Genomic DNA, 9,363 nt, shown 5'->3' with positions numbered 1-9,363 from the left:
AGGTAGTAAAATATCAATACATAGTTTGTTTGGACCAAGGAAAATAATTAAAATACATGAATTTTCTTTGGGGACAACATTGGTATATATGTACAGCACATTATTTTAATATAAACAGGAACTTCAAAAAGGTATGTAGGTACTTTATACAAGACAACACACACATATTTACTTGACAACACTAAATTTTTAACTTATATAAAGCATATTTTTTATTGAAATAGATAATTGGTATATAATGAGACTGAACTTTGGTTTGTTATCTCATGATACATAAAGTCAAGGATCGCCGGGCGGTGGTGGCGCACGCCTTTAATCCCAGCACTCGGGAGGCAGAGCCAGGCGGATCACTGCGAGTTCGAGGCCAGCCTGGGCTACCAAGTGAGTTCCAGGAAAGGTGCAAAGCTTCACAGAGAAACCCTGTCTCAAAAAACAAAAAAAAAAAAAAAAAAAAAAAAAGAAACTAGTTATAAAGTCAAGGATCATAGTGAGGTGTACAAAATTGTCACCATGAGTGAAAAACTTGTAGATTTATATTAAGTTGGATTCAAGTACCAACTGCCTTCTAATCTCCCTTTCAATGCAAAAACACAAAATAAATGGGAACCAAACAAAATAAATCCCCATTCTGTATCCAAGCATCTATTTCCCTAATTAAAAAAAAAAAAAAGATTAAAGTCACCAAGTACAATTCCCTCACATCTGTACTGCACCTTAGCCAAGAGTTTATTCATAGTTTGTACATTGTTGGTCTTACATGACTGTAAAGCAAATTACCTGCAGGTACCTCCAACATGGTAGGTATGTTGGAGTATCTCCTTCCTTTAATACATAACCTTATTCCCATCCTAAAATATCACTTGATAATTCTGACCACAGTTTAGTCTGTTTTGCTTCAAGTATAATGTTTATTAATATACAACTGTCTATGTTTTTTAGATGTTTTTAGCACTGTAAATGCTTCTACTTTTTTAGCTTTTCTTAGTATTTAGTAACAAAATCAGCCACTGCCACCACACAGGAAGAAAAGACTAAGTTCCCCTAGTTGGAGAAGCACCAGGGTCCTACATTATGGTGATGGGTGAGTCACAAATAATGATTAAACCATTTAGGAGTAGGTAAAACCAAGGAAGATTCTCTAGGGTATAGAGAATTTTTATGCAATCAGTGTTCAAGATACAGGGCTACAGTCCATTTATTGATAGTCCTTAACGTGAGGGAACATACGAACACCTAAGAAGTTGGTGAGGATCCTGATAGCCTTGTAATTCCTAAAGTGAAATTATTTTCTACTTATGCCTCAGAGAGAACGGGGTTGCCTATGAGCCCCTCCTTTCTCCTATTCCTCTCTCTTCTTTGCCTGTCATCCCTTCATCCCCAATATCATCTCTTCTTTTGCATCTTTCTCTTCTTCGTACGGCCTTGGGATTTTTGCACATGATTCTGAAGCAAATGAGTTGGCTAAGTCATGGTGTTATCTGCAGATCGGAAACTCATAGGAAGAACCAGAAACCTCTCAAAGAAGCAGAAAACACAGCGATTCGTCCTTTCAGAAGTCATTCCTACAGGCATTTGTGGGTACTGTTTGGCAAGACTTTATAACTAAAATGAACTAACGAATTGCAGTAGATGAATCTTCAGTCAAATGATCCAAATTGAGTTATTCATAAATGTACTCCTATTTCCACTTTTTCCTGATTCATATATAAAATAATGACACATGCAAATACATTTGTCCTAGCATTACCAATGTGCATTCTGAATTCACCACTGGAGACCAGCCCTTCCTTGTTTGTGATGTTATTTTGGGTTGTACTATTTGTGTGACTCTTTTCATCCATTTTTATGCTTCACTGATCCATATTTTAATCATGAGTCTATTTTTGAGAACTAGGGATAGAAGGGAGCAAAGGCATAAAATACAAAATTATAAATTTAATAATGTTAACAGTAGCATGAAAATAGCGTGAACAATGTATTAGGTGAGACAAACTGTGTCCCATTAGCGAAATCTTTGCAGATAAACAAACCAAAGTGGTCCTTAAAAGGACATGCAGAATTTTAAAGGGCAAAAATGGCCATTAACTGTATGAGTAGTGAGAATTCTATGCAAATAAAAATTAATCTTACATATCAGATTCATTTAGCGTTCTAAACAAATTAGTTTTATGGATTCTTTTATGTGTTCCTATTCAAACTGACAGACTGCCTGTGACGTGGCCAAAAAACATACTTTAATTCTGCTATGGATGTCAAATTAAATCATGTTTCCTCTCACATTCCTGGTCTCTAAATTCGTTGCACATCACCACTTTCTTTGTCTTTTTTTCCTGAGACATTGTATATGTACATGCATATCCACTCAGATACAATAATCAAGAAATGAATGAGGAGAGCCGCTGTGTTTTGACCTATTATAATAATTTAAAGTGGCTGAGCAGGGCAGAAAGAGAACAAAAACTGTGGACCCTCCAGTCTTATCTCTAAGAAGCCAGATGAAACCCAGCATCAGCTTTCACTCATCCACTGCAGCCATCTTCTTGACTGAATGTGCCGTCACTACTACATCCTACCTCAGGAGGGATGCCACCTTAGCTTTAGAGCATGAAGAACAGAAAGGAGGCTAATAATAAAATAAATAAACAGTAAATAAATAAACCATTGCTCATTACAATTGTGACTTTGCACATGTACCTCGTGAGTAGCCTTTTCGGGCAAAATCCCCAAATCATCTTCCTGACACACACAGTGCTACACTGAATATACATCAGTGTTTATATAAAAAGTAACTTGATGAATTTAATAAACATAAGAATTGGGAAAATGCTTTGCAAAAAATAAATATCCCATGCCTTAGGATCAGTATGCTTATTTGTTCAAAATAACTTCACTTTCTGTTCTTTATTGTAAGGAAAGAATGCTGATCCTTACATTTTTTTTTCTCTAAAAATACATTGCAATCAAATGGAATGCTCTTGCCCTTAATATAAATAGAAAACTTTGATATAAATAGAACTGTGCTCAAACACATGAATAAATGATAAAGTTGAAAATAAAGAGCTTACCCAAATTATTTCATAATTCATTGTTTTGTACAAGTTTAAGGGTCTTAAAAAATATTAAAAGTACTTTTAGTTTCATTGACATATGAGTATTTCACATACAGATATATATATATATATGTATATATATATATATATATGTGCGTGTGTGTGTGTGTGTGTGTGTGTGTGTGTGTGTGTGTGTATATATATATATATATATATATGATCCACATGTTGATAGATTATTTTATTGGGTTCACATGAACTGAACACTTATGAAGAGCAAGGCTCCACGCCATTTAATAAACTTAGCCCTAAATCTCAGTTTTCCCTATACAGTGGGGCTTTACTACTCATACAAGTAGAAATTTTACTGCATGGAATCTATGTGACACAGAAAAGGGTAGCATTTAGAATTTTTTGCATTTTAGTTTATATTTATCAGCAATCCTACTTATAATACTGACTAAGATTCCTTTATCTAATGAAGTTTATGGGAAGATTAATTATATCTTGAAACTGACTGGTAGAAAGGAGTTAATGATGTTCAAGAGGCACCTAACTGCAGGGTTGGTAAGGCAAGCCTGAGGCTGCTCTATATAAAATGTATAAATGATAAGCCTGAGGATACGGCTCAATAGCAGGTCACTTATCTAGTATGTGCTAGGCTCTAGGTTTAATCTTCAGTACTGAAAAAGAAGTTAGCAATTCTAAAAGCATCTAGCGTCAACGGGAGACAATTTCTAACCAGAATGAGCTTTCTACTCATTACCAGGCACATTATTGCAGACCATTAGCACAAAGAGTTTGCCTAAAAGTTATGCTGTTCAAGAGAGCCTGATACCAATTTTAATGTGTTACTATTTTTGGTTTTATCCATTTCACCTGTCATACTTTTAAAATGGCCAATACCTTCTCTTCATATTGACAGAACTAAGGATTTTCAATTCTATTATGATGCTAAAATGATGTCATCTGCATTAAAAGTCAGCTATTGTTACAATTGTATTCACATGTCCGTGGAGAGGGCCATATCCGAAACTCCTTGTCTATTATTTTGAAGAATTAGAGAATTTCTAAGACAATTGGTCCCAAGAATAGATGGTCTGTAAAGGTGGAATTTTCTTTTTTATAGAATTTAAAGTTATCATATGTGATAAAGGGAACTTTTTTCCTTGGGTAACAAAAATAGGTTCTCTAAAAAAAAAAAATACAAATTCTGTGAGAAGAGATTTTTAAATAACCATCTCAGTTCTTTAAATTAGCCTAAATGGTACTATTAAGAGCACTATTGGGCACCTGAAGTTGTGATTTCATTTGCCAATGAATACTTGACAGAATATGTGAAAGTCATTCATTAGCATTCTTCACAGTATAATGCAGCAGGAGATGAGGATCCTGCATTAGCTACATTTTGCCAATTATTGTACTGAAGGTCAGCTGAAAATCGGGATTGCTTTTTTGACAGAATGTCTGATTGAAGAATGTGACTTTTTAGAAACTGTGGAATTTAAGATCAAGATTATTTGAAATATATAAGGAAAATGTTGAAGAAAAGTAGTAATGAGCACACCCGAAATGACACCCGAAATTTCAGACTGTTTGGGCTTTGCTTTGTATCAGTTGACATCCTCACCCTAAAACTCTCTGAAAGTTGAGCATTCCCATTGCTGATCCTTAGCAAGAGGCCCTTGAGAGGGGACGATGCACGAGATTTTGAAATCATTGTCTGGAGTTCAACCTAAATTCCACCACTTCCTGGTTCATTGAGCTTCCATGAGACTGATAACAGCACTTTATAATACATCCATCTTTGATGTGGAATGTATTTTAAAATGGGAATTAAGTGCTTGCGCAGAAACTTTTTTTTTTAATTTCCTCCTTTCCTAATCCTTTGTTCTAATCTAAAAATTTTAGGCACCAGATTGCCTAGGTTACAACCTAAAGATTACTATCTCTGGGCTTCCTAACTAAAGGGATTTGGGTTGGTAATTACATTCTTCATGCGTAAAATTTTATGATTTCATGTTTTGTTTTTCTCTCTACTTTTTGTTATAATAAATATGTAGTGTTAGGTAAGACACAGTCCTATCAAGGTCTGCTCCAGTGCTACTCTGTGTCCTAGGAAGGAATCAGCACTCACAGAAACTGCCAGAGTACTGGCGGCTCTGCACACAGTTTCACCCAGTCCTCAGCACACATGGAGGCTCCTCACAAGGGGCATAGCAAACAGGGAGGAAGCAGCTGGACTCAAGCCAGCCAACTGTGAAGTCACAGAGCAGCAAAGCAGTGCAGGCATGTCACCTAGTTACCATGTGCATGGCCGAAGCCCTGAGGCTGCTAGTAAGAGAAAAGGACTATTTGATCTTAAAGCAAGAACTATGAAGAGAAGGGTGAGTATCGCTTAAGAGATGCTATGACCAACTACGTAGGCAGTTTATTAACAGTACATTAAACCTCCTCAGTATACTGAGGTTAGATTAAAAATACCAGAATAATTATTAAATATAATGTAGATGTTTATTGTAAATATCTAACCTTAAATGTTTTGTGTTTTTTTGTATATATATATATATAAAACTCACAGTGAAGAAAGGAAGGAAAATTCATGATAACTCATCGTATATCATAAGACACCAGCTTCTGAACAAAAGAACCATGCCAGTCACTGTGACTCTAGACAGAGAACGAAGAAGTCCTCTACGAGCCCCATGGGTTTACAGAAGTCTGTCAATTTCTCTGTCCATCTTCAGGATCATTATTCAAGTCGCTATCCCCAATTTTGCTAGATATGGAAGATCTAGTCCAGCTCCAGCTCTGTAGATCATTTTTCTTCCTGATGGATTGGGAATTGGTTCCCTTTAAATTATCTTTGAGCTAATCTCCTGCTCAAAAAAGCAGTAGGAATGTCACCACCACCCGTGTTTGTTTTGTGTATGTGTTTATATCTCTACCTCACCGTCCTTGTACTATGATGGCCACACGAGAACTTAAAGCTGTCCGTGGAACTGTTAGCCAAACTTAATTGTAAATGTCATGGTTTCCTTATTTCTCTTGACATATTTATTATATCTTATTGTATTGGCTCTTTCAAGGATCTGAATGTTTTTCTTGGTCAGGAAAGGTAATTCTAAAGAGTCCCAAATTGATGTTAAAAAAAAATTAACCAGATGTTTAGTCATTTTATTAGTAATGACCAATGGGCCAGGAAATTTACATAAATGCTTACCAAAATTCAATCAGCAAAACAGATAAATGTATTGAATAAAGCTGGGATGGCTAGTGCATATATTTGAAAAAAGAATAATATTTTTATTCAATAAAACTGTTGCAAAAGTGTAGAACTTTTAATATAAATTAAGTACTCACAAGTGAAAATAATTATATCATGCAGGGTACAAAAGGGTTTTTAACATTATCCACTACAATGTATTGTTATGAGGAATGGGACTTTACATTCTTTCCATGGACACTACCTGACATAACAGTTGAAAGAACGTTAGATTTTACAATTATAAAATGCAAACCAGAGAGAATAGGCGTTAGTTAAGAGCTGAGCCAATCATCAAAGAATATTTGTTTGGGGGTTCTGAGAAAACAACAGTTATTTGCTGGAGCATGGAGAAGTTACCAATGGAGAATGACTCCTCCCTTCTCAGAAATCATAGATGCTATACACTGTCCCTTGGGGAGGAGTGGGTATCTGTTTCGAATTAACATTTTCTGTGTGACCTTTTTGCATTCAGGCCTTCCCCAGCTCTGGGAGAACTGGTGATGACATGGTGTCTACTCTGTAAAATCAACAACTGCATAAGCACTTCCCTGTGTACTTACCATTGGAATGGCCAGTATGTGCTTATTGGAGTTAAACACACTGGGTTTCTAGTTCAGATCTGACATGGTTTACAATCTTAACACAAGTATCTTTTAAAAACCCAAACCCTGCTAAGCCTGGTGGCACCATACCTTTTTAGTTCCAGTACTCAGGTGGCAGAGTTATGCAGCTTTCTGTGAGTTTGAGGCCAGCCTGATCTGCATAGTGAGTTCCAGGGCTATAAGACTACATAGTGGGACCCTGTATGTATTTTTATTTTATTATAAATAAAAATAAATATGAAAATTCTCACAGGATTAGGTAAAAATACATTAATACAAGGAAATAAAGTCCTGAAGACTTTATTGCCTACTACAACTGTTAGGTATATATATATATATATATATATATATATATATATATATATATATATATATATATATATATATATATATATATATTAGACTCTACAAAGTCTTGAAACCAGTACTGGAGCAAACTCAGATGACAAAAATAAGAAACTTCTACATTACCCTTACTTGTGTGACAGGCAGGTTTTGTTGGTTTATGGGCTTTCAAATAGCACAACGAAGGCAACACCCTTTCCATGTGCATTAAAATTTATATATATTTTTCCTTTTATTCATTCTTTCATACAATCCTGACCACAGCCTCTCCTCCCTCAACTCCTCTCAGTTCCCTTTCCCACTTCCCCTCTCTCCCAGATCCACTGCTCCTCTGTTTCCCTTCAGAAAATAGCCTTTCAGTGATGTCAACAGAACAGCATAGCAACAACAAGATGCAATAAGACTAGACACAACCCTCATGTCAAGGCTGGATAAGGCAACCCAGGAGAAGGAAAAGGGTCCCAAGAGCAGACAAAATGTTTGGGACACCCTCATCTTGAGTCCCACAAAAAGTACATTAAAATTTAAATTAAACTGAAATCACAAGGACATGGGGAGTATAATTTACTCCATAATAATGTAATTATTTTGTCCTTTAATCTCAAATCATGCGGAGCAAAGGGCTTAATTGCTATATAAAGATTTTCCATTTAATCCTTGCTACATCTAGTGATATCGGTTGTCTTGATCGTCCCACTTCAGATGGAAGCCTGCCTGAGGCCCAGTGAGCTGTGCTCGGCTCTGCCCTCCCTACTCCTCCTTGAAGATATTGATTCCTCTTGCCCTTGCTTAGTTAATACATCTGCAATAAAATTAATGACAGATTTTCTTCATTGCAACATAAGTAGGCATATAGTTCATGTTGCACTCTTATTTTTGGTGGGAGATATCAAAATAAAGGAATGTTTGTTATGTAGCCAGAGGGGTAATTATTCTTGTAGATATTGCTTCATGCCTTAATCCCAAATGTTTAATTTGTATTTTCTATATTTTTATAGATTTGTGTACATGTAAAACCACATCTTATAAAAGTGCTTATTTAAGGACATATACCTGTGTGTCCATGTGTGAATCCTAACAAACTTAACATTTAGCCCATTCTTTAGCTATCTTTGTGTTTATTTTTTTGTTATAGTAAATACAAAAATCATTCAATTACCTATGTAATTTTACATGAACATGTAAATTCATAAATGTTCAAATTAAATACGTAGCAAGTTAGATTCAATGAACATTTTCACTAACCATAATCTTTGAAAAATAAAAAAATAAAAACAAGGGCGTAGCAGTCTGTCAGAGTAAGTAGGGCAGGACTTCAATCCCAGGTTTGTGATATGATCATACAAGAAGTCCAGTTCCTAAGTTTCCATGGTTTCCTGCAGAAAGTCTCAAACCCTAAAAATCCCCAGAATGAGTGATCATCACAGAAAATTTATAGAACTTTCTATGTAATTTAATAAAAGTATTTTGTTATTCTGTTATATATAGTTTATTATTTATGATCATAACAGCATTCAGTAGAATACTTGCATAGTTCATGTCAAATTATATTTAATATTGTCATTATGTATTTTCTTTTCTTTCTGGTTGAACAATATGTTTTTTTTTCCTATTTTTAAAAACAGCAATGCGGAAAACTGGTGAATAGTATAATGACATACTGTAAAGTGTATTGTTACTATGGTAATAAAAAGAAGAGCAAATGTCCAAATTCCTTTGGATAAAATCCATTTCTTTGTGTGAATATTTAGCTCTCTGCACTAAATGTAAGCAAATGTTCATGTGGCATTTTCAGTTCAATAAAATGCTTTCTTCTAACTTACATTTATTTGAACAGAACCCTACTATGTTCCAAGTAATTACAGATACTAACATGATCAAAATAACACGTCTGATCTGCATAATATTGTCTGTTTGAGAAAAATGGGTAAACCCATGAGTGGTGTAAAAGACACATGCATAGGAAGCAGAGCATCTAGCAATCTTCCTCCTCTTGCTCCTCTACCTCCTGCCCTCCTCATGCTCCTCCTCTCTTAAACATGTTCCCTTGCCTCTTCTCCCTTCTCTTCCCTGTCATCCCCTTCAAAGCTCTCCCCTC

The 9,363-nt window shown here is 35.4% G+C and overlaps 1 long non-coding RNA gene across 2 annotated transcripts; it reads left to right on the top strand.

Annotated features, from left to right (window-relative positions):
* Positions 1 to 4,038: 4,038 nt before the first annotated feature.
* LOC131920292 (uncharacterized) lies at positions 4,039 to 6,069 on the top strand. 2 transcript variants are annotated; one of them, XR_009381603.1, is made up of 3 exons: positions 4,039 to 4,148; positions 5,114 to 5,437; positions 5,632 to 6,069. It is a non-coding gene; the product is annotated as an uncharacterized LOC131920292 (long non-coding RNA). The 2 variants fall into 2 exon arrangements; XR_009381604.1 differs by having other exon boundaries at positions 4,048 to 4,158.
* The last annotated feature ends 3,294 nt before the right edge of the window (positions 6,070 to 9,363 follow it).

Source organism: Peromyscus eremicus, chromosome 10 (assembly GCF_949786415.1).
Source record: "Peromyscus eremicus chromosome 10, PerEre_H2_v1, whole genome shotgun sequence".
NCBI lineage: Eukaryota > Metazoa > Chordata > Mammalia > Rodentia > Cricetidae > Peromyscus > Peromyscus eremicus.
Note: the sequence above shows the minus strand (reverse complement) of the source record. Positions and strands in the feature narration are given on the sequence as shown.